Below are 26,634 nucleotides of genomic sequence, written 5' to 3'. Positions count from 1 at the left end.
CTATATAGTACACTACTTTTAGTGTCGCCCTATATAGTACACTACTTTTAGTGTCGCCCTATATAGTACACTACTTTTAGTGTCGCCCTATATAGTACACTACTTTTAGTGTCGCCCTAAATAGTACACTACTTTTAATGTCGCCCTATATAGTACACTACTTAATGTCACCCTAAATAGTACACTACTTTTAGTGTCGCCCTATATAGTACACTAATTTTAGTGTCGCCCTATATAGTACACTACTTTTAGTGTCGCCCTATATAGTACACTAATTTTAGTGTCGCCCTATATAGTACACTACTTTTAGTGTCGCCCTATATAGTACACTACTTTTAGTGTCGCCCTAAATAGTACACTACTTTTAATGTCGCCCTATATAGTACACTACTTTTAGTGTCGCCCTATATAGTACACTACTTTTAGTGTCGCCCTATATAGTACACTACTTTTAGTGTCGCCCTATATAGTACACTACTTTTAGTGTCGCCCTATATAGTACACTACTTTTAGTGTCGCCCTATATAGTACACTACTTTTAGTGTCGCCCTATATAGTACACTACTTTTAGTGTCGCCCTATATAGTACACTACTTTTAGTGCCGCCCTATATAGTACACTACTTTTAGTGCCGCCCTATATAGTACACTACTTTTAGTGTCGCCCTATATAGTACACTACTTTTAGTGCCGCCCTATATAGTACACTACTTTTAGTGTCGCCCTATATAGTACACTACTTTTAGTGTCGCCCTATATAGTACACTACTTTTAGTGTCGCCCTATATAGTACACTACTTTTAATGTCTCCCTATATAGTACACTACTTTTAGTGTCGCCCTATGTAGTACACTACTTTTAGTGTCGCCCTATGTAGTACACTACTTTTAGTGTCGCCCTATGTAGTACACTACTTTTAGTGTCGCCCTATGTAGGACACTACTTTTAGTGCGCTGGTATATGGACTAGGGTGCCATTTTGGGATCCATCACAGACAGTGGATCTGTATGAGAAACGAGCCTGTTCTCCACGGTCTGCAGGTTTTAAGTGTGTGTGTGTGTGTGTGCAGTTTTCTAAACTACCAGGTTAGGTATCTGTTGAATCAGACTCTATATTTAAACTAATTTACCAAACTAGATTTTTGGGCCCTTAAGACCAGAAGGGCGAAAGGAGTGAAAGGGATTGTTGGTAACTGAAGGAGCCTGTAGTCCGGCTTCAGGGACCTCCTTCTATGCTAGCTCACACACAACAATGACAATATCTACCTGCTGTTTTTAATTATGTATTAGAGTACCTTTTTATCACATGGATCACTTAGTTGTGGTCCACAGCCTCCTGCAGGCCAGCAAACATCCCTTACCCACAGCATCCTACAGGCCACCAAACATCCCTTACCCACAGCATCCTACAGGCCACCAAACATCCCTTACCCACAGCATCCTACAGGCCACCAAACATCCCTTACCCACAGCATCCTACAGGCCACCAAACATCCCTTACCCACAGCATCCTACAGGCCACCAAACATCCCTTACCCACAGCCTCCTACAGGCCACCAAACATCCCTCAACCACAGCATCCTACAGGCCACCAAACATCCCTCAACCACAGCATCCTACAGGCCACCAAACATCCCTGAACCACAGCATCCTACAGGCCACCAAACATCCCTCAACCACAGCATCCTACAGGCCACCAAACATCCCTGAACCACAGCATCCTACAGGCCACCAAACATCCCTGAACCACAGCATCCTACAGGCCACCAAACATCTCTCAACCACAGCATCCTACAGGCCACCAAACATCCCTCAACCACAGCTCCACAGCCTCCTACAGGCCACCAAACATCCCTTACCCACAGCATCCTACAGGCTACCAAACATCTCTCAACCACAGCATCCTACAGGCCACCAAACATCCCTGAACCACAGCATCCTACAGGCCACCAAACATCTCTCAACCACAGCATCCTACAGGCCACCAAACATCCCTCAACCACAGCTCCACTTGTCACCCTGTAGTCAAACCATTGCTGAAAGTCTGTTTCATAATCAGCACTTAGCCTACTGTAAACTCCCCCCCGTTCACACACCGACTCGCCTCGTTCCACCCGCGGTGGCCTGTCATACTCAACGACAATATTATGTTAATGGAGATGGTTCAGAACAATTAGCCTGATTTTTAAACTTACTCTTGTTTTGAATGATAATTCTAGTGTCTGGCCCCTGCCACTAACGTAGATGTTAACTAGCCGTTATGTCAGTTGGTTTGATTGTCACCCACTACATGGTTCAGCTGCGGAGTGTGTACCCGACGTGCTAATTGTTACAGTTTAAAAACAGCTGTCCCTTTAGTGTTAATGAGGAAGGTACCTGTATTACTGACTAGCCCCTTAGTGTTAATGAGAGCTGGGGAAGGTACCTGTATTACTGACTGGCCCCTTAGTGTTAATGAGGGCTGGGGAAGGTACCTGTATTACTGACTGGCCCCTTAGTGTTAATGGGGAAGGTACCTGTATTACTGACTGGCCCCTTAGTGTTAATGAGGGCTGGGGAAGGTACCTGTATTACTGACTGGCCCCTTAGTGTTAATGAGGGCTGGGGAAGGTACCTGTATTACTGACTGGCCCCTTAGTGTTAATGAGGGCTGGGGAAGGTACCTGTATTACTGACTGGCCCCTTAGTGTTAATGAGGGCTGGGGAAGGTACCTGTATTACTGACTGGCCCCTTAGTGTTAATGAGGGCTGGGGAAGGTACCTGTATTACTGACTGGCCCCTTAGTGTTAATGAGGGCTGGGGAAGGTACCTGTAGTACTGACTGGCCCCTTAGTGTTAATGAGGGCTGGGGAAGGTACCTGTATTACTGACTGGCCCCTTAGTGTTAATGAGGGCTGGGGAAGGTACCTGTATTACTGACTGGCCCCTTAGTGTTAATGAGGGCTGGGGAAGGTACCTGTATTACTGACTGGCCCCTTAGTGTTAATGAGGGCTGGGGAAGGTACCTGTATTACTGACTGGCCCCTTAGTGTTAATGAGGGCTGGGGAAGGTACCTGTATTACTGACTGGCCCCTTACTGTTAATGAGGGCTGGGGAAGGTACCTGTATTACTGGCGGTTTTGGTTGGCCGGCTGAATTGGTTTGATGGCGAGTGGTGAAGTCTGTTTTTCCTGAGTATCTGTAAGGTTTTTTGGGGGGGTGCTAATATGCTCTTCTCTCAAGAGGATCTTCAAGAGCTCACATGTTCAGACCCAAATCTGTGTTCAAATACTATTTTAAAATCATTTTCAGTACTTTAGCTGTGCTTGATTTGAGCTTGCCTGTTTCAATAGAAAAGTCCCAAAAGTACAAACCTGGCACCCCAGGCAGGCTTAAGCAAACGCTTGAAGTATTTGAAAGATTTGCAAATAGTATTTGAACCCAGGTCTGGCTCAACCAGGCTTGCCCAGTACCATTTTAATTCCTAGCTTTTAGTGGCACGACCTGTCACTCCACTGCTTTGCTAACAGCTAGCAATTGTATTTACTGTGTCTGGTGTTGGGCCTAAATAATGTTATTTCTACCAGGATATCAGTGCCTTGAGCTAATTCAGGAGGGAAATCTTTGTGGCATCTCTCTACCTGAAACGACACCATGCTCAACTCCAGCTCCTCACTTTCCCAAAGGTCTGTTTTTCTACGTGTGCCTGGGGGTTAGGATGTTTGTTGGGTGTGGGAGCACTGAGCAGCACTACCCCCATATATATATATATAATAGCTACTCTCTATTCTCAGTGAAACTGTGGTTGCCTTGGGGGAGCCATTTTTCCAAGACGTTTTTCATGGTTTGTGTGTTTTTGTTTTATACCAATTGGGTGTGCATTCAGAATGGATGTATCTTGTGTTTTAATATGTAACTATATCTACGTCTTACTTTCTGAATGTGTCGTTGGACTTTGATATATGTTCTCCTACTCGGCCGACTCAATGGCGCGTTCTCAGGAAAATGTATCTTTTTCAGACCCTATCCTCCCAACTAGTTTTACAAAGACAGTCGACCTGCTGTGGGACTCTAAAAGGAGCTCTACAGTAGACCTGCTGTGGGACTCTAAAAGGAGATCTACAGTAGACCTGCTCTGGGACTCTAAAAGGAGATCTACAGTAGACCTGCTGTGGGACTCTAAAAGGAGATCTACAGTAGACCCGCTGTGGGACTCTAAAAGGAGAACTACAGTAGACCTGCTGTGGGACTCTAGAAGGAGATCTACAGTAGACCTGCTGTGGGACTCTAGAAGGAGATCTACAGTAGACCTGCTGTGGGACTCTAAAAGGAGATCTACAGTAGACCTGCTGTGGGACTCTAGAAGGAGATCTACAGTAGACCTGCTGTGGGACTCTAGAAGGAGATCTACAGTAGACCTGCTGTGGGACTCTAAAAGGAGATCTACAGTAGACCTGCTGTGGGACTCTAAAAGGAGATCTACAGTAGACCTGCTGTGGGACTCTAAAAGGAGATCTACAGGAGACCTGCTGTGGGACTCTAAAAGGAGATCTACAGTAGACCTGCTCTGGGACTCTAAAAGGAGATCTACAGTAGACCTGCTCTGGGACTCTAAAAGGAGATCTACAGTAGACCTGCTGTGGGACTCTAAAAGGAGATCTACAGTAGACCCGCTGTGGGACTCTAAAAGGAGAACTACAGTAGACCTGCTGTGGGACTCTAGAAGGAGATCTACAGTAGACCTGCTGTGGGACTCTAGAAGGAGATCTACAGTAGACCTGCTGTGGGACTCTAAAAGGAGATCTACAGTAGACCTGCTGTGGGACTCTAGAAGGAGATCTACAGTAGACCTGCTGTGGGACTCTAGAAGGAGATCTACAGTAGACCTGCTGTGGGACTCTAAAAGGAGATCTACAGTAGACCTGCTGTGGGACTCTAAAAGGAGATCTACAGTAGACCTGCTGTGGGACTCTAAAAGGAGATCTACAGGAGACCTGCTGTGGGACTCTAAAAGGAGATCTACAGTAGACCTGCTCTGGGACTCTAAAAGGAGATCTACAGTAGACCTGCTCTGGGACTCTAAAAGGAGATCTACAGTAGACCTGCTGTGGGACTCTAGAAGGAGATCTACAGTAGACCTGCTGTGGGACTCTAGAAGGAGATCTACAGTAGACCTGCTGTGGGACTCTAGAAGGAGATCTACAGTAGACCTGCTGTGGGACTCTAAAGGAGATCTACAGTAGACCTGCTGTGGGACTCTAAAGGAGATCTACAGTAGACCTGCTGTGGGAGATCTACAGTAGACTCTAGAAGGAGATCTACAGTAGACCTGCTGTGGGACTCTAAAAGGAGATCTACAGTAGACCTGCTGTGGGACTCTAAAAGGAGATCTACAGTAGACCTGCTGTGGGACTCTAAAAGGAGATCTACAGGAGACCTGCTGTGGGACTCTAAAAGGAGATCTACAGTAGACCTGCTCTGGGACTCTAAAAGGAGATCTACAGTAGACCTGCTCTGGGACTCTAAAAGGAGATCTACAGTAGACCTGCTGTGGGACTCTAGAAGGAGATCTACAGTAGACCTGCTGTGGGACTCTAAAAGGAGATCTACAGTAGACCTGCTGTGGGACTCTAAAAGGAGATCTACAGTAGACCTGCTGTGGGACTCTAAAAGGAGATCTACAGTAGACCTGCTGTGGGACTCTAGAAGGAGATCTACAGTAGACCTGCTGTGGGGACTCTAAAAGGAGATCTACAGTAGACCTGCTGTGGGACTCTAAAAGGAGATCTACAGTGGGACGGCCGAGTAGGAGAACATATATCAAAGTCCAACAACACATTCAGAAAGTAAGACGTAGATATAGTTTGAAGATTATACTGAACATTTTTAAAAACAGTCTTGGCAATACTACAAGCACCATTTTGTATTCAAAGGCATAATTAAGCCATACTCTGCATGCTTATTTTACCATTTATATATATATTTTTTATAGAAATCTTTAGTGATTGTATTAAATTATCTATTCAAATGTTTGTACTATGATGTTTTAAAAATAAAATGGTGTGTGAAAAATCTATTCTTCGTAGTGTATCCTCGGTACATGCGCACTCTCTCGGTACATGCGCACTCTCTCGGTACATGCGCACTCTCTCGGTACATGCGCACTCTCTCGGTACATGCGCACTCTCTCGGTACATGCACATATCTGCACTCATCACAACTCCACTGAACAAACATATAAAATGCAACGTGTGAAGTGTTGGTCCCGTGTTTCAGCAACATGTGAAGTGTTGGTCCTGTGTTTCAGCAACATGTGAAGTGTTGGTCCTGTGTTTCAGCAACATGTGAAGTGTTGGTCCTGTGTTTCAGCAACATGTGAAGTGTCGGTCCCGTGTTTCAGCAACGTGTAAAGTGTCGGTCCGGTGTTTCAGCAACATGTGAAGTGTTGGTCCTGTGTTTCAGCAACATGTGAAGTGTTGGTCCTGTGTTTCAGCAACATGTGAAGTGTTGGTCCTGTGTTTCAGCAACATGTGAAGTGTCGGTCCCGTGTTTCAGCAACATGTGAAGTGTCGGTCCCGTGTTTCGTGCGCTGAAATAAAAAGAGATCGCAGAAATGTTCCAGACGCAAAAAAAGCTTATTTCTCTCAAATGTTGTGCACAAATTTTGTTTACATCCCTGTTTGAGAGAATTTCTCCTTTGCCAAGATAATCCATCCACCGGTGTGGCATATCAAGAAGCTGATTAAACAGCATACTCATTACACAGGTGCACCTTGTGCTGGGGACAATAAAAGGCCACTAAAATGTGCAGTTCTGTCACAAAATATAATGCCACAGATGTCTCAAGTTGAGGGAGCGTTGCAATTGGCATGCTGACTGCGGGAATGTTCTCCAGAGTTGTTGCCAGAGAATTGAATGTTAATTTCTCTACTATAAGCCGCCTCCAATGTCATTTTAGACGTCCACATCTGGCATCTTCACCTCCGAGATCGTCTGAGACCAGCTACCCGGACAACTGGTGAAACTGTGGGTTCGCAGAACCGAAGGATTTCTGCACAAACTGTCAGAAACCATCTCAGAGAAGCTTGTGTGATGCTCGTCTTCCCTCACCAGGGTCTTGAACTGACTGCAGTCTGGCGCCGTAACCAACTGTTTTGTGGGTAAAAGCTGGAGAAGCTCTTCATGGATGAATCCCGTTTTCAGCTGTGCCGGGCAGATGTGTGGGCGAGCGGTTTGCTGATGTCAACGTTGTGAACACAGTGCCCCATGGTGGCAGTGGGGTTATGATGTGGGCAGGCATAAGCTACGGACAACGAACACAATTGCATTTTATTGATGGCAATTTGGATGCACAGGGATACTGTGGCGAGATCCTGAGGCCCATCACTACTTTACATGACATCTATCGCTACTTTCCATGACATCATCTATCACTACTTTCCATGACATCATCTATCGCTACTTTCCATGACATCATCTATCACTACTTTCCATGATGACATCATCTATCACTACTTTCCATGACATCATCTATCGCTACTTTCCATGACGACATCATCTATCACTACTTTCCATGACATCATCTATCGCTACTTTACATGACGACATCATCTATCACTACTTTCCATGACATCATCTATCACTACTTTCCATGACATCATCTATCGCTACTTTACATGACATCATCTATCGCTACTTTACATGACATCATCTATCGCTACTTTCCATGACATCATCTATCGCTACTTTACATGACATCATCTATCACTACTTTCCATGACATCATCTATCGCTACTTTACATGACATCATCTATCGCTACTTTACATGACATCATCTATCGCTACTTTACATGACATCATCTATCACTACTTTCCATGACATCATCTATCGCTACTTTCCATGACATCATCTATCGCTACTTTACATGACATCATCTATCGCTACTTTACATGACATCATCTATCACTACTTTCCATGACATCATCTATCGCTACTTTCCATGACATCATCTATCGCTACTTTCCATGACATCATCTATCGCTACTTTCCATGACATCATCTATCGCTACTTTCCATGACATCATCTATCGCTACTTTCCATGACATCATCTATCACTACTTTCCATGACATCATCTATCGCTACTTTCCATGACATCATCTATCGCTACTTTCCATGACATCATCTATCGCTACTTTACATGACATCATCTATCGCTTTACACTTTACATGACATCATCTATCGCTACTTTCCATGACATCATCTATCACTACTTTCCATGACATCATCTATCGCTACTTTCCATGACATCATCTATCGCTACTTTACATGACATCATCTATCGCTACTTTACATGACATCATCTATCGCTACTTTCCATGACATCATCTATCGCCACTTTCCATGACATCATCTATCGCCACTTTCCATGACATCATCTATCACTACTGACATCATACATGACATCATCTATCACTACTTTACATGACATCATCTATCGCTACTTTACATGACATCATCTATCGCCACTTTCCATGACATCATCTATCACTACTTTACATGACATCATCTATCACTACTTTACATGACATCATCTATCGCTACTTTCCATGACATCATCTATCGCTGACTTTACATGACATCATCTATCACTACTTTCCATGACATCATCTATCGCTACTTTACATGACATCATCTATCACTACTTTACATGACATCATCTGAGCTACTTTCCATGACATCATCTATCACTACTTTCCATGACATCATCTATCGCTACTTTCCATGACATCATCTATCGCTACTTTCCATGACATCATCTATCGCTACTTTACATGACATCATCTATCGCTACTTTACATGACATCATCTATCGCTACTTTACATGACATCATCTATCACTACTTTCCATGACATCATCTATCGCTACTTTCCATGACATCATCTATCGCTACTTTCCATGACATCATCTATCGCTACTTTCCATGACATCATCTATCGCTACTTTCCATGACATCATCTATCACTATTGAAGCCTGCGTGATGTCTGAACCATGGTGGATCCTAGCCTTCAACAGCCTGATGTCTGAACCATGGTGGATCCTAGCCTTCAACAGCCTGATGTCTGAACCATGGTGGATCCTAGCCTTCAACAGCCTGATGTCTGAACCATGGTGGATCCTAGCCTTCAACAGCCTGATGTCTGAACCATGGTGGATCCTAGCCTTCAACAGCCTGATGTCTGAACCATGGATGGATCCTAGCCTTCAACAGCCTGAGTGATGTCTGAACCATGGTGGATCCTAGCCTTCAACAGCCTGAACCAGGATGTCTGAACCATGGTGGATCCTAGCCTTCAACAGCCTGATGTCTGAACCATGGTGGATCCTAGCCTTCAACAGCCTGATGTCTGAACCATGGTGGATCCTAGCCTTCAACAGCCTGATTTGAACCAGGCTGAACCATGGTGGGATGGTGGATCCTAGCCTTCAACAGCCTGATGTCTGAACCATGGTGGATCCTAGCCTATCAACAGCCTGATGTCTGAACCATGGTGGATCCTAGCCTTCAACAGCCTGATGTCTGAACCATGGTGGACCTAGCCTTCAACAGCCTGATGTCTGAACCATGGTGGATCCTAGCCTTCAACAGCCTGATGTCTGAACCATGGTGGATGGGATAGTCAGGGATTAGGGATCGATGAATGGAAGGCTGGCCACATGTATTTAACCAGGGTCAGCTAACTATGTATGTAACCAGGATAGTCGACTCACTAACTATGTAGTGTGGTAGCCTATGGATCGTTGGGAGGAGGCTCCAGTAACTATTTGGGAGGGAAAGGGGATGTCGACTCAGAACTATGTATTTAGACCAGGACACAGGACACAGTAACTATGTAACAAGGTAACCAGGATCCAGGCTGGTAACTATGTATTTAACCAGGATAGTCGATCAGTAACTTCTGTTTAACCAGGAAAGTCGACTCAGTAACTATGTATTTAACCAGGATAGTGAACTCCAGTAACATTATTTAACCAGGATAGTCCTGTTGTGACTATCTCTTTGTAAACCAGGATGTTTAAATGAGCTGAAGATTTAACCGGATTTACAACTATACCTATCCCTGTTTCATTGTATTTATTTAACCAGGATAGTCGACTCAGTAACTATGTATTTAACCAGGATAGTCGACTCAGTAACTATGTATTTAACCAGGATAGTCCACTCAGTAACTATGTATTTAACCAGGATAGTCGACTCAGTAACTAGGTATTTAACCAGGATAGTCGACTCAGTAACTATGTATTTAACCAGGATAGTCGACTCAGTAACTATGTATTTAACCAGGATAGTCGACTCAGTAACTATGTATTTAACCAGGATAGTCGACTCAGTAACTATGTATTTAACCAGGATAGTCGACTCAGTAACTATGTATTTAACCAGGATAGTCGACTCAGTAACTATGTATTTAACCAGGATAGTCGACTCAGTAACTATGTATTTAACCAGGATAGTCGACTCAGTAACTATGTATTTAACCAGGATAGTGGACTCAGTAACTATGTATTTAACCAGGATAGTCGACTCAGTAACTATGTATTTAACCAGGATAGTCGACTCAGTAACTATGTATTTAACCAGGATAGTCGACTCAGTAACTATGTATTTAACCAGGATAGTCGACTCAGTAACTATGTATTTATTTAACCAGGATAGTCGACTCAGTAACTATGTATTTAACCAGGATAGTCGACTCAGTAACTATGTATTTAACCAGGATAGTCGACTCAGTAACTATGTATTTAACCAGGATAGTCGACTCAGTAACTATGTATTTAACCAGGATAGTCGACTCAGTAACTATGTATTTAACCAGGATAGTCGACTCAGTAACTATGTATTTAACCAGGATAGTCGACTCAGTAACTATGTATTTATTTAACCAGGATAGTCGACTCAGTAACTATGTATTTAACCAGGATAGTCGACTCAGTAACTATGTATTTATTTAACCAGGATAGTCGACTCAGTAACTATGTATTTAACCAGGATAGTCGACTCAGTAACTATGTATTTAACCAGGATAGTCGACTCAGTAACTATATAACTTATTTAACCAGGATAGTCGACTCAGTAACTATGTATTTAACCAGGATAGTCGACTCAGTAACTATGTATTTAACCAGGATAGTCGACTCAGTAACTATGTATTTAACCAGGATAGTCGACTCAGTAACTATGTATTTAACCAGGATAGTCGACTCAGTAACTATGTATTTAACCAGGATAGTCGACTCAGTAACTATGTATTTAACCAGGATAGTCGACTCAGTAACTATGTATTTAACCAGGATAGTCGACTCAGTAACTATGTATTTAACCAGGATAGTCGACTCAGTAACTATGTATTTAACCAGGATAGTCGACTCAGTAACTATGTATTTAACCAGGATAGTCGACTCAGTAACTATGTATTTATTTAACCAGGATAGTCGACTCAGTAACTATGTATTTAACCAGGATAGTCGACTCAGTAACTATGTATTTAACCAGGATAGTCGACTCAGTAACTATGTATTTAACCAGGATAGTCGACTCAGTAACTATGTATTTAACCAGGATAGTCGACTCAGTAACTATGTATTTATTTAACCAGGATAGTCGACTCAGTAACTATGTATTTATTTAACCAGGATAGTCGACTCAGTAACTATGTATGTATTTAACCAGGATAGTCGACTCAGTAACTATGTATTATTTAACCAGGATAGTCGACTCAGTAACTATGTATTTAACCAGGATAGTCGACTCAGTAACTATGTATTTAACCAGGATAGTCGACTCAGTAACTATGTATTTAACCAGGATAGTCGACTCAGTAACTATGTATTTAACCAGGATAGTCGACTCAGTAACTATGTATTTAACCAGGATAGTCGACTCAGTAACTATGTATTTAACCAGGATAGTCGACTCAGTAACTATGTATTTAACCAGGATAGTCGACTCAGTAACTATGTATTTAACCAGGATAGTCGACTCAGTAACTATGTATTTAACCAGGATAGTCGACTCAGTAACTATGTATTTATTTAACCAGGATAGTCGACTCAGTAACTATGTATTTAACCAGGATAGTCGACTCAGTAACTATGTATTTAACCAGGATAGTCGACTCAGTAACTATGTATTTAACCAGGATAGTCGACTCAGTAACTATGTATTTAACCAGGATAGTCGACTCAGTAACTATGTATTTAACCAGGATAGTCGACTCAGTAACTATGTATTTAACCAGGATAGTCGACTCAGTAACTATGTATTTAACCAGGATAGTCGACTCAGTAACTATGTATTTAACCAGGATAGTCGACTCAGTAACTATGTATTTAACCAGGATAGTCGACTCAGTAACTATGTATTTAACCAGGATAGTCGACTCAGTAACTATGTATTTAACCAGGATAGTCGACTCAGTAACTATGTATTTAACCAGGATAGTCGACTCAGTAACTATGTATTTAACCAGGATAGTCGACTCAGTAACTATGTATTTAACCAGGATAGTCGACTCAGTAACTATGTATTTAACCAGGATAGTCGACTCAGTAACTATGTATTTAACCAGGATAGTCGACTCAGTAACTATGTATTTATTTAACCGGGATAGTCGACTCAGTAACTATGTATTTAACCAGGATAGTCGACTCAGTAACTATGTATTTAACCGGGATAGTCGACTCAGTAACTATGTATTTATTTAACCAGGATAGTCGACTCAGTAACTATGTATTTAACCAGGATAGTCGACTCAGTAACTATGTATTTAACCAGGATAGTCGACTCAGTAACTATGTATTTAACCGGGATAGTCGACTCAGTAACTATGTATTTAACCAGGATAGTCGACTCAGTAACTATGTATTTAACCAGGATAGTCGACTCAGTAACTATGTATTTATTTAACCATTTAACCAGGATAGTCGACTCAGTAACTATGTATTTATTTAACCAGGATAGTCGACTCAGTAACTATGTATTTAACCAGGATAGTCGACTCAGTAACTATGTATTTAACCAGGATAGTCGACTCAGTAACTATGTATTTAACCAGGATAGTCGACTCAGTAACTATGTATTTAACCAGGATAGTCGACTCAGTAACTATGTATTTAACCAGGATAGTCGACTCAGTAACTATGTATTTAACCAGGATAGTCGACTCAGTAACTATGTATTTAACCAGGATAGTCGACTCAGTAACTATGTATTTAACCAGGATAGTCGACTCAGTAACTATGTATTTATTTAACCAGGATAGTCGACTCAGTAACTAGGTATGTATTTAACCAGGATAGTCGACTCAGTAACTATGTATGTATTTAACCAGGATAGTCGACTCAGTAACTATGTATTTAACCAGGATAGTCGACTCAGTAACTATGTATTTAACCAGGATAGTCGACTCAGTAACTATGTATTTAACCAGGATAGTCGACTCAGTAACTATGTATTTAACCAGGATAGTCGACTCAGTAACTATGTATTATTTAACCAGGATAGTCGATAACTATGTATTTAACCAGGATAGTCTCAGTAACTATGTATTTAACCAGGATAGTCGACTCAGTAACTATGTATGTATTTAACCAGGATAGTCGACTCAGTAACTATGTATTTAACCAGGATAGTCGACTCAGTAACTATGTATTTAACCAGGATAGTCGACTCAGTAACTATGTATTTAACCAGGATAGTCGACTCAGTAACTATGTATTTAACCAGGATAGTCGACTCAGTAACTATGTATTTAACCAGGATAGTCGACTCAGTAACTATGTATTTAACCAGGATAGTCGACTCAGTAACTATGTATTTAACCAGGATAGTCGACTCAGTAACTATGTATTTAACCAGGATAGTCGACTCAGTAACTATGTATTTAACCAGGATAGTCGACTCAGTAACTATGTATTTAACCAGGATAGTCGACTCAGTAACTATGTATTTAACCAGGATAGTCGACTCAGTAACTATGTATTTAACCAGGATAGTCGACTCAGTAACTATGTATTTAACCAGGATAGTCGACTCAGTAACTATGTATTATTTAACCAGGATAGTCGACTCAGTAACTATGTATTTAACCAGGATAGTCGACTCAGTAACTATGTATTTAACCAGGATAGTCGACTCAGTAACTATGTATTTAACCAGGATAGTCGACTCAGTAACTATGTATTTAACCAGGATAGTCGACTCAGTAACTATGTATTTATTTAACCAGGATAGTCGACTCAGTAACTATGTATTTAACCAGGATAGTCGACTCAGTAACTATGTATTTAACCAGGATAGTCGACTCAGTAACTATGTATTATTTAACCAGGATAGTCGACTCAGTAACTATGTATTTAACCAGGATAGTCGACTCAGTAACTATGTATTTAACCAGGATAGTCGACTCAGTAACTATGTATTTAACCAGGATAGTCGACTCAGTAACTATGTATTTAACCAGGATAGTCGACTCAGTAACTATGTATTTAACCAGGATAGTCGACTCAGTAACTATGTATTTAACCAGGATAGTCGACTCAGTAACTATGTATTTAACCAGGATAGTCGACTCAGTAACTATGTATTTAACCAGGATAGTCGACTCAGTAACTATGTATTTAACCAGGATAGTCGACTCAGTAACTATGTATTTAACCAGGATAGTCGACTCAGTAACTATGTATTTAACCAGGATAGTCGACTCAGTAACTATGTATTTAACCAGGATAGTCGACTCAGTAACTATGTATTTAACCAGGATAGTCGACTCAGTAACTATGTATTTAACCAGGATAGTCAACTCAGTAACTATGTATTTAACCAGGATAGTCGACTCAGTAACTATGTATTTAACCAGGATAGTCGACTCAGTAACTATGTATTTAACCAGGATAGTCGACTCAGTAACTATGTATGTATTTAACCAGGATAGTCGACTCAGTAACTATGTATTTATTTAACCAGGATAGTCGACTCAGTAACTATGTATTTATTTAACCAGGATAGTCGACTCAGTAACTATGTATTTAACCAGGATAGTCGACTCAGTAACTATGTATTTAACCAGGATAGTCGACTCAGTAACTATGTATTTAACCAGGATAGTCGACTCAGTAACTAGTAGTCGACTCAGTAACTATGTATTTAACCAGGATAGTCGACTCAGTAACTATGTATTTATTTAACCAGGATAGTCGACTCAGTAACTATGTATTTATTTAACCAGGATAGTCGACTCAGTAACTATGTATTTAACCAGGATAGTCGACTCAGTAACTATGTATTTAACCAGGATAGTCGACTCGACTCAGTAACTATGTATTTAACCAGGATAGTCGACTCAGTAACTATGTATTTAACCAGGATAGTCGACTCAGTAACTATGTATTTAACCAGGATAGTCGACTCAGTAACTATGTATTTATTTAACCAGGATAGTCGACTCAGTAACTATGTATTTAACCAGGATAGGACTCAGTAACTATGTATTTAACCAGGATCAGTAACTATGTATTTAACCAGGATAGTCGACTCAGTAACTATGTATTTAACCAGGATAGTCGACTCAGTAACTATGTATTATTTAACCAGGATAGTCGACTCAGTAACTATGTATTTAACCAGGATAGTCGACTCATTAACTATGTATAACTATGTATTTTTAACCAGGATAGTCGACTCAGTAACTATGTATTTAACCAGGATAGTCGACTCAGTAACTATGTATGTATTTAACCAGGATAGTCGACTCAGTAACTATGTATTTTTAACCAGGATAGTCGACTCAGTAACTATGTATTATTTAACCAGGATAGTCGACTCAGTAACTATGTATTTAACCAGGATAGTCGACTCAGTAACTATGTGTTTAACCAGGATAGTCGACTCAGTAACTATGTATTTAACCAGGATAGTCGACTCAGTAACTATGTATTTAACCAGGATAGTCGACTCAGTAACTATGTATTTAACCAGGATAGTCGACTCAGTAACTATGTATGTATTTAACCAGGATAGTCGACTCAGTAACTATGTATTTAACCAGGATAGTCGACTCAGTAACTATGTATTTAACCAGGATAGTCGACTCAGTAACTATGTGTTTAACCAGGATAGTCGACTCAGTAACTATGTATTTAACCAGGATAGTCGACTCAGTAACTATGTATGTATTTAACCAGGATAGTCGACTCAGTAACTATGTATTTAACCAGGATAGTCGACTCAGTAACTATGTATTTAACCAGGATAGTCGACTCAGTAACTATGTATTTAACCAGGATAGTCGACTCAGTAACTATGTATTTAACCAGGATAGTCGACTCAGTAACTATGTATTTAACCAGGATAGTCGACTCAGTAACTATGTATTTAACCAGGATAGTCGACTCAGTAACTATGTATTTAACCAGGATAGTCGACTCAGTAACTATGTATGTATTTAACCAGGATAGTCGACTCAGTAACTATGTATGTATTTAACCAGGATAGTCGACTCAGTAACTATGTATTTAACCAGGATAGTCGACTCAGTAACTATGTATTTAACCAGGATAGTCGACTCAGTAACTATGTATTTATTTAACCAGGATAGTCGACTCAGTAACTATGTATTTAACCAGGATAGTCGACTCAGTAACTATGTATTATTTAACCAGGATAGTCGACTCAGTAACTATGTATTTAACCAGGATGTATTTATTTACCAGGATAGTCGACTCAGTAACTATGTATTTTTAACCAGGATAGTCTCAGTAACTATGTAACTATGTATGTATTTAACCAGGATAGTCGACTCAGTAACTATGTATTTAACCAGGATAGTCGACTCAGTAACTATGTATTTAACCAGGATAGTCGACTCAGTAACTATGTATTTAACCAGGATAGTCGACTCAGTAACTATGTATTTATTTAACCAGGATAGTCGACTCAGTAACTATGTATGTATTTAACCAGGATAGTCGACTCAGTAACTATGTATTTAACCAGGATAGTCGACTCAGTAACTATGTATTTAACCAGGATAGTCGACTCAGTAACTATGTATTTAACCAGGATAGTCGACTCAGTAACTATGTATTTAACCAGGATAGTCGACTCAGTAACTATGTATTTAACCAGGATAGTCGACTCAGTAACTATGTATTTAACCAGGATAGTCGACTCAGTAACTATGTATTTAACCAGGATAGTCGACTCAGTAACTATGTATTTAACCAGGATAGTCGACTCAGTAACTAGTAACTAACTATGTATTTAACCAGGATATTTAATTTAACCAGGATAGTCGACTCAGGATTTAACCAGGATAGTCGACTCAGTAACTATATTTAACCAGGATAGTCGACTCAGTAACTATGTATTTAAACCAGGATAGTCGACTCAGTAACTATGTATTTAACCAGGATAGTCGACTCAGTAACTATGTATTTAACCAGGATAGTCGACTCAGTAACTATGTATGTATTTAACCAGGATAGTCGACTCAGTAACTATGTATTTAACCAGGATAGTCGATAACTATGTAGTCGACTCAGTAACTATGTATTTAACCAGGATAGTCGACTCAGTAACTATGTATTTAACCAGTATTAACTAACCAGGATAGTCGACTCAGTAACTATGTATTTAACCAGGATAGTCGACTCAGTAACTATGTATTTAACCAGGATAGTCGACTCAGTAACTATGTATTTATTTAACCAGGATAGTCGACTCAGTAACTATGTATTTAACCAGGATAGTCGACTCAGTAACTATGTATTTAACCAGGATAGTCGACTCAGTAACTATGTATTTAACCAGGATAGTCGACTCAGTAACTATGTATTTAACCAGGATAGTCGACTCAGTAACTATGTATTTATTTAACCAGGATAGTCGACTCAGTAACTATGTATTTAACCAGGATAGTCGACTCAGTAACTATGTATTTAACCAGGATAGTCGACTCAGTAACTATGTATTTAACCAGGATAGTCGACTCAGTAACTATGTATTTAACCAGGATAGTCGACTCAGTAACTATGTATTTAACCAGGATAGTCGACTCAGTAACTATGTATTTAACCAGGATAGTCGACTCAGTAACTATGTATTTATTTAACCAGGATAGTGGACTCAGTAACTATGTATTTAACCAGGATAGTCGACTCAGTAACTATGTATTTAACCAGGATAGTCGACTCAGTAACTATGTATTTAACCAGGATAGTCGACTCAGTAACTATGTATTTTTAACCAGGATAGTCGACTCAGTAACTATGTATTTAACCAGGATAGTCGACTCAGTAACTATGTATTTAACCAGGATAGTCGTAACTCAGTAACTATGTATTTAACCAGGATAGTCGACTCAGTAACTATGTATTTATGTATTTAACCAGGATAGTCGACTCAGTAACTATGTATTTAACCAGGATAGTCGACTCAGTAACTATGTATTTATTTAACCAGGATAGTCGACTCAGTAACTATGTATTTAACCAGGATAGTCGACTCAGTAACTATGTATTTAACCAGGATAGTCGACTCAGTAACTATGTATTTAACCAGGATAGTCGACTCAGTAACTATGTATTTAACCAGGATAGTCGACTCAAACTATGTATTTAACCAGGATAGTCGACTCAGTAACTATGTATTATTTAACCAGGATAGTCGACTCAGTAACTATGTATTTAACCAGGATAGTCGACTTATTTAACCAGGATAGTCGACTCAGTAACTATGTATTTAACCAGGATAGTCGACTCAGTAACTATGTATTTAACCAGGATAGTCGACTCAGTAACTATGTATTTAACCAGGATAGTCGACTCAGTAACTATGTATTTAACCAGGATAGTCGACTCAGTAACTATGTATTTAACCAGGATAGTCGACTCAGTAACTATGTATTTAACCAGGATAGTCGACTCAGTAACTATGTATTTAACCAGGATAGTCGACTCAGTAACTATGTATTTAACCAGGATAGTCGACTCAGTAACTATGTATTTAACCAGGATAGTCGACTCAGTAACTATGTATTTAACCAGGATAGTCGACTCAGTAACTATGTATTTAACCAGGATAGTCGACTCAGTAACTATGTATGTATTTAACCAGGATAGTCGACTCAGTAACTATGTATTTATTTAACCAGGATAGTCGACTCAGTAACTATGTATTTAACCAGGATAGTCGACTCAGTAACTATGTATTTAACCAGGATAGTCGACTCAGTAACTATGTATTTAACCAGGATAGTCGACTCAGTAACTATGTATTTAACCAGGATAGTCGACTCAGTAACTATGTATTTAACCAGGATAGTAACTATGTATTTAACCAGGATAGTCGACTCAGTAACTATGTATTTAACCAGGATAGTCGACTCAGTAACTATGTATTTAACCAGGATAGTCGACTCAGTAACTATGTATTTAACCAGGATAGTCGACCAGTAACTATGTATGTATTTAACCAGGATAGTCGACTCAGTAACTATGTATTTAACCAGGATAGTCGACTCAGTAACTATGTATTTAACCAGGATAGTCGACTCAGTAACTATGTATTTAACCAGGATAGTCGACTCAGTAACTATGTATTTAACCAGGATAGTCGACTCAGTAACTATGTATTTAACCAGGATAGTCGACTCAGTAACTATGTATTTAACCAGGATAGTCGACTCAGTAACTATGTATTTAACCAGGATAGTCGACTCAGTAACTATGTATTTATTTAACCAGGATAGTCGACTCAGTAACTATGTATTTAACCAGGATAGTCGACTCAGTAACTATGTATTTAACCAGGATAGTCGACTCAGTAACTATGTATTTAACCAGGATAGTCGACTCAGTAACTATGTATTTAACCAGGATAGTCGACTCAGTAACTATGTATTTATTTAACCAGGATAGTCGACTCAGTAACTATGTATGTATTTAACCAGGATAGTCGACTCAGTAACTATGTATGTATTTAACCAGGATAGTCGACTCAGTAACTATGTATTTAACCAGGATAGTCGACTCAGTAACTATGTATTTAACCAGGATAGTCGACTCAGTAACTATGTATTTAACCAGGATAGTCGACTCAGTAACTATGTATTTAACCAGGATAGTCGACTCAGTAACTATGTATTTAACCAGGATAGTCGACTCAGTAACTATGTATTTATTTAACCAGGATAGTCGACTCAGTAACTATGTATTTATTTAACCAGGATAGTCGACTCAGTAACTATGTATTTAACCAGGATAGTCGACTCAGTAACTATGTATTTAACCAGGATAGTCGACTCAGTAACTATGTATTTAACCAGGATAGTCGACTCAGTAACTATGTATTTAACCAGGATAGTCGACTCAGTAACTATGTATTTAACCAGGATAGTCGACTCAGTAACTATGTATTAACTATTTAACCAGGATAGTCGACTCAGTAACTATGTATTTAACCAGGATAGTCGACTCAGTAACTATGTATTTAACCAGGATAGTCGACTCAGTAACTATGTATGTATTTAACCAGGATAGTCGACTCAGTAACTATGTATTTAACCAGGATAGTCGACTCAGTAACTATGTATTTAACCAGGATAGTCGACTCAGTAACTATGTATTTATTTAACCAGGATAGTCGACTCAGTAACTATGTATTTAACCAGGATAGTCGACTCAGTAACCAGGATATGTAACTATGTATTTAACCAGGATAGTCGACTCAGTAACTATGTATTTAACCAGGATAGTCGACTCAGTAACTATGTATTTAACCAGGATAGTCGACTCAGTAACTATGTATTTAACCAGGATAGTCGACTCAGTAACTATGTATTTATTTAACCAGGATAGTCGACTCAGTAACTATGTATTTAACCAGGATAGTCGACTCAGTAACTATGTATTTAACCAGGATAGTCGACTCAGTAACTATGTATTTAACCAGGATAGTCGACTCGGTAACTATGTATTTAACCAGGATAGTCGACTCAGTAACTATGTATTTAACCAGGATAGTCGACTCAGTAACTATGTATTTAACCAGGATAGTCGACTCAGTAACTATGTATTTATTTAACCAGGATAGTCGACTCAGTAACTATGTATTTAAACCAGGATAGTCGACTCAGTAACTATGTATTTAACCAGGATAGTCGACTCAGTAACTATGTATTTAACCAGGATAGTCGACTCAGTAACTATGTATTTATTTAACCAGGATAGTCGTAACTCAGTAACTATGTATTTATTTAACTATGTATGTATTTAACCAGGATAGTCGACTCAGTAACTATGTATTTAACCAGGATAGTCGACTCAGTAACTATGTATTTAACCAGGATAGTCGACTCAGTAACTATGTATTTAACCAGGATAGTCGACTCAGTAACTATGTATTTAACCAGGATAGTCGACTCAGTAACTATGTATTTAACCAGGATAGTCGACTCAGTAACTATGTATTTAACCAGGATAGTCGACTCAGTAACTATGTATTTAACCAGGATAGTCGACTCAGTAACTATGTATTTAACCAGGATAGTCGACTCAGTAACCAGGATAGTCGACTCAGTAACTATGTATTTAACCAGGATAGTCGACTCAGTAACTATGTATTTAACCAGGATAGTCGACTCAGTAACTATGTATTTATTTAACCAGGATAGTCGACTCAGTAACTATGTATTTAACCAGGATAGTCGACTCAGTAACTATGTATTTAACCAGGATAGTCGACTCAGTAACTATGTATTTAACCAGGATAGTCGACTCAGTAACTATGTATTTAACAGTAACTATGTATTTATTTAACCAGGATAGTCGACTCAGTAACTATGTATTTAACCAGTATTTAACCAGGATAGTCGACTCAGTAACTATGTATTTAACCAGGATAGTCGACTCAGTAACTATGTATTTAACCAGGATAGTCGACTCAGTAACTATGTATTTATTTAACCAGGATAGTCGACTCAGTAACTATGTATGTATTTAACCAGGATAGTCGACTCAGTAACTATGTATTTAACCAGGATAGTCGACTCAACTATGTAACTATGTATTTATTTTTAACCAGGATAGTCGACTCAGTAACTATGTATTTATTTAACCAGGATAGTCGACTCAGTAACTATGTATTTAACCAGGATAGTCGACTCAGTAACTATGTATTTATTTAACCAGGATAGTCGACTCAGTAACTATGTATTTATTTAACCAGGATAGTCGACTCAGTAACTTTAACCAGGATAGTCGACTCAGTAACTATGTATGTATTTAACCAGGATAGTCGACTCAGTAACTATGTATTTAACCAGGATAGTCGACTCAGTAACTATGTATTTAACCAGGATAGTCGACTCAGTAACTATGTATTAACTAACCAGGATAGTCGACTCAGTAACTATGTATTTTAACCAGGATAGTCGACTCAGTAACTATGTATTTATTTAACCAGGATAGTCGACTCAGTAACTATGTATTTAACCAGGATAGTCGACTCAGTAACTATGTATTTAACCAGGATAGTCGACTCAGTAACTATGTATTTAACCAGGATAGTCGACTCAGTAACTATGTATTTAACCAGGATAGTCGACTCAGTAACTATGTATTTAACCAGGATAGTCGACTCAGTAACTATGTATTTAACCAGGATAGTCGACTCAGTAACTATGTATTTAACCAGGATAGTCGACTCAGTAACTATGTATTTAACCAGGATAGTCGACTCAGTAACTATGTATGTATTTAACCAGGATAGTCGACTCAGTAACTATGTATTTAACCAGGATAGTCGACTCAGTAACTATGTATTTAACCAGGATAGTCGACTCAGTAACTATGTATTTATTTAACCAGGATAGTCGACTCAGTAACTATGTATTTAACCAGGATAGTCGACTCAGTAACTATGTATTTAACCAGGATAGTCGACTCAGTAACTATGTATGTATTTAACCAGGATATGTATTTAACCAGGATAGTCGACTCAGTAACTATGTATTTAACCAGGATAGTCGACTCAGTAACTATGTATTTATTTAACCAGGATAGTCGACTCAGTAACTATGTATTTAACCAGGATAGTCGACTCAGTAACTATGTATTTAACCAGGATAGTCGACTCAGTAACTATGTATTTAACCAGGATAGTCGACTCAGTAACTATGTATTTAACCAGGATAGTCGACTCAGTAACTATGTATTTAACCAGGATAGTCGACTCAGTAACTATGTATTTAACCAGGATAGTCGACTCAGTAACTATGTATTTATTTAACCAGGATAGTCGACTCAGTAACTATGTATTTAACCAGGATAGTCGACTCAGTAACTATGTATTTAACCAGGATAGTCGACTCAGTAACTATGTATTTAACCAGGATAGTCGACTCAGTAACTATGTATTTAACCAGGATAGTCGACTCAGTAACTATGTATTTAACCAGGATAGTCGACTCAGTAACTATGTATGTATTTAACCAGGATAGTCGACTCAGTAACTATGTATTTAACCAGGATAGTCGACTCAGTAACTATGTATTTAACCAGGATAGTCGACTCAGTAACTATGTATTTAACCAGGATAGTCGACTCAGTAACTATGTATTTAACCAGGATAGTCGACTCAGTAACTATGTATTTAACCAGGATAGTCGACTCAGTAACTATGTATTTATTTAACCAGGATAGTCGACTCAGTAACTATGTATTTAACCAGGATAGTCGACTCAGTAACTATGTATTTAACCAGGATAGTCGACTCAGTAACTATGTATTTAACCAGGATAGTCGACTCAGTAACTATGTATTTTAACCAGGATAGTCGACTCAGTAACTATGTATTTAACCAGGATAGTCGACTCAGTAACTATGTATTTAACCAGGATAGTCGACTCAGTAACTATGTATTTAACCAGGATAGTCGACTCAGTAACTATGTATTTAACCAGGATAGTCGACTCAGTAACTATGTATTTAACCAGGATAGTCGACTCAGTAACTATGTATTTATTTAACCAGGATAGTCGACTCAGTAACTATGTATTATTTAACCAGGATAGTCGACTCAGTAACTATGTATTTAACCAGGATAGTCGACTCAGTAACTATGTATTTAACCAGGATAGTCGACTCAGTAACTATGTATTTAACCAGGATAGTAGTCGACTCAGTAACTATGTATTTAACCAGGATAGTCGACTCAGTAACTATGTATGTATTTAACCAGGATAGTCGACTCAGTAACTATGTATTTAACCAGGATAGTCGACTCAGTAACTATGTATTTAACCAGGATAGTCGACTCAGTAACTATGTATTATTTAACCAGGATAGTCGACTCAGTAACTATGTATGTATTTAACCAGGATAGTCGACTCAGTAACTATGTATTTAACCAGGATAGTCGACTCAGTAACTATGTATTTAACCAGGATAGTCGACTCAGTAACTATGTATTTATTTAACCAGGATAGTCGACTCAGTAACTATGTATTTAACCAGGATAGTCGACTCAGTAACTATGTATTTAACCAGGATAGTCGACTCAGTAACTATGTATTTAACCAGGATAGTCGACTCAGTAACTATGTATTTATTTAACCAGGATAGTCGACTCAGTAACTATGTATGTATTTAACCAGGATAGTCGACTCAGTAACTATGTATTTAACCAGGATAGTCGACTCAGTAACTATGTATTTAACCAGGATAGTCGACTCAGTAACTATGTATTTAACCAGGATAGTCGACTCAGTAACTATGTATGTATTTAACCAGGATAGTCGACTCAGTAACTATGTATTTAACCAGGATAGTCGACTCAGTAACTATGTATGTATTTAACCAGGATAGTCGACTCAGTAACTATGTATGTATTTAACCAGGATAGTCGACTCAGTAACTATGTATTTAACCAGGATAGTCGACTCAGTAACTATGTATTTAACCAGGATAGTCGACTCAGTAACTATGTATGTATTTAACCAGGATAGTCGACTCAGTAACTATGTATTTAACCAGGATAGTCGACTCAGTAACTATGTATTTAACCAGGATAGTCGACTCAGTAACTATGTATTTAACCAGGATAGTCGACTCAGTAACTATGTATTTAACCAGGATAGTCGACTCAGTAACTATGTATTTAACCAGGATAGTCGACTCAGTAACTATGTATTTAACCAGGATAGTCGACTCAGTAACTATGTATGTATTTAACCAGGATAGTCGACTCAGTAACTATGTATTTAACCAGGATAGTCGACTCAGTAACTATGTATTTAACCAGGATAGTCGACTCAGTAACTATGTATTTAACCAGGATAGTCGACTCAGTAACTATGTATTTAACCAGGATAGTCGACTCAGTAACTATGTATGGATATTTAACTAGATAGTCGACTCAGTAACTATGTATTTAACCAGGATAGTCGACTCAGTAACTATGTATGTATTTAACCAGGATAGTCGACTCAGTAACTATGTATTTAACCAGGATAGTCGACTCAGTAACTATGTATTTATTTAACCAGGATAGTCGACTCAGTAACTATGTATGTATTTAACCAGGATAGTCGACTCAGTAACTATGTATTTAACCAGGATAGTCGACTCAGTAACTATGTATTTATTTAACCAGGATAGTCGACTCAGTAACTATGTATGTATTTAACCAGGATAGTCGACTCAGTAACTATGTATTTAACCAGGATAGTCGACTCAGTAACTATGTATTTAACCAGGATAGTCGACTCAGTAACTATGTATTTATTTAACCAGGATAGTCGACTCAGTAACTATGTATTTAACCAGGATAGTCGACTCAGTAACTATGTATTTAACCAGGATAGTCGACTCAGTAACTATGTATTTAACCAGGATAGTCGACTCAGTAACTATGTATTTAACCAGGATAGTCGACTCAGTAACTATGTATTTAACCAGGATAGTCGACTCAGTAACTATGTATTTAACCAGGATAGTCGACTCAGTAACTATGTATTTAACCAGGATAGTCGACTCAGTAACTATGTATTTAACCAGGATAGTCGACTCAGTAACTATGTATTTAACCAGGATAGTCGACTCAGTAACTATGTATTTAACCAGGATAGTCGACTCAGTAACTATGTATTTAACCAGGATAGTCGACTCAGTAACTATGTATTTAACCAGGATAGTCGACTCAGTTACTATGTATTTAACCAGGATAGTCGACTCAGTAACTATTATTTAACCACTGCTGTCCCGGGAGTCATGGGAGTTTGTGTTCTTTAACTGAGCTAAAAAGGAGATTTTAACAATAGACTATTTTATTTAATTCCATTTTCCTCCAAGAGCTACTGAACTTACCTAACTATGAATTTCCCGCTCTCTACCCGTTGATAGTACCCAGCCCAGCTATAAGAGGCTGGCTCAGTCACCTGTGACTAGGATAGCACAACAAGTGGAAGGTTAAAGGTCACAACCTCAACGGTGACACCAGGCCTCTGTATTTAACCTGGAAGGCTGTAACTATGGAGACCGTTCGATGGGCTGCACAGCCAGGTAACTGCTTTGACCTGACCCTTAAGGTGGAC

The 26,634-nt window shown here is 39.1% G+C and overlaps 2 long non-coding RNA genes across 5 annotated transcripts; both read right to left on the bottom strand.

Annotated features, from left to right (window-relative positions):
• Positions 1-2,226: 2,226 nt before the first annotated feature.
• LOC127927606 (uncharacterized) lies at positions 2,227-3,096 on the bottom strand. Of its 3 annotated transcripts, XR_008128184.1 has the most exons (4): positions 2,858-3,096; positions 2,515-2,808; positions 2,424-2,472; positions 2,236-2,374 (listed from the first exon to the last, which is right to left on the bottom strand). It is a non-coding gene; the product is annotated as an uncharacterized LOC127927606 (long non-coding RNA). The 3 variants fall into 3 exon arrangements; XR_008128187.1 differs by lacking the exon at positions 2,424-2,472 and having other exon boundaries at positions 2,227-2,374; XR_008128185.1 differs by having other exon boundaries at positions 2,335-2,472.
• A 2,108-nt stretch (positions 3,097-5,204) lies between these two features.
• Positions 5,205-5,890, bottom strand: LOC127927607 (uncharacterized). 2 transcript variants are annotated; one of them, XR_008128188.1, is made up of 3 exons: positions 5,742-5,890; positions 5,417-5,596; positions 5,205-5,224 (listed from the first exon to the last, which is right to left on the bottom strand). It is a non-coding gene; the product is annotated as an uncharacterized LOC127927607 (long non-coding RNA). The 2 variants fall into 2 exon arrangements; XR_008128189.1 differs by lacking the exon at positions 5,205-5,224 and adding an exon at positions 5,240-5,259.
• Positions 5,891-26,634: the final 20,744 nt, after the last annotated feature.

Source organism: Oncorhynchus keta, unplaced genomic scaffold (genome assembly GCF_023373465.1).
Source record: "Oncorhynchus keta strain PuntledgeMale-10-30-2019 unplaced genomic scaffold, Oket_V2 Un_scaffold_15791_pilon_pilon, whole genome shotgun sequence".
NCBI classification, from domain to species: Eukaryota; Metazoa; Chordata; class Actinopteri; order Salmoniformes; family Salmonidae; genus Oncorhynchus; species Oncorhynchus keta.
This window is presented reverse-complemented; position numbering and strand designations above follow the sequence as displayed.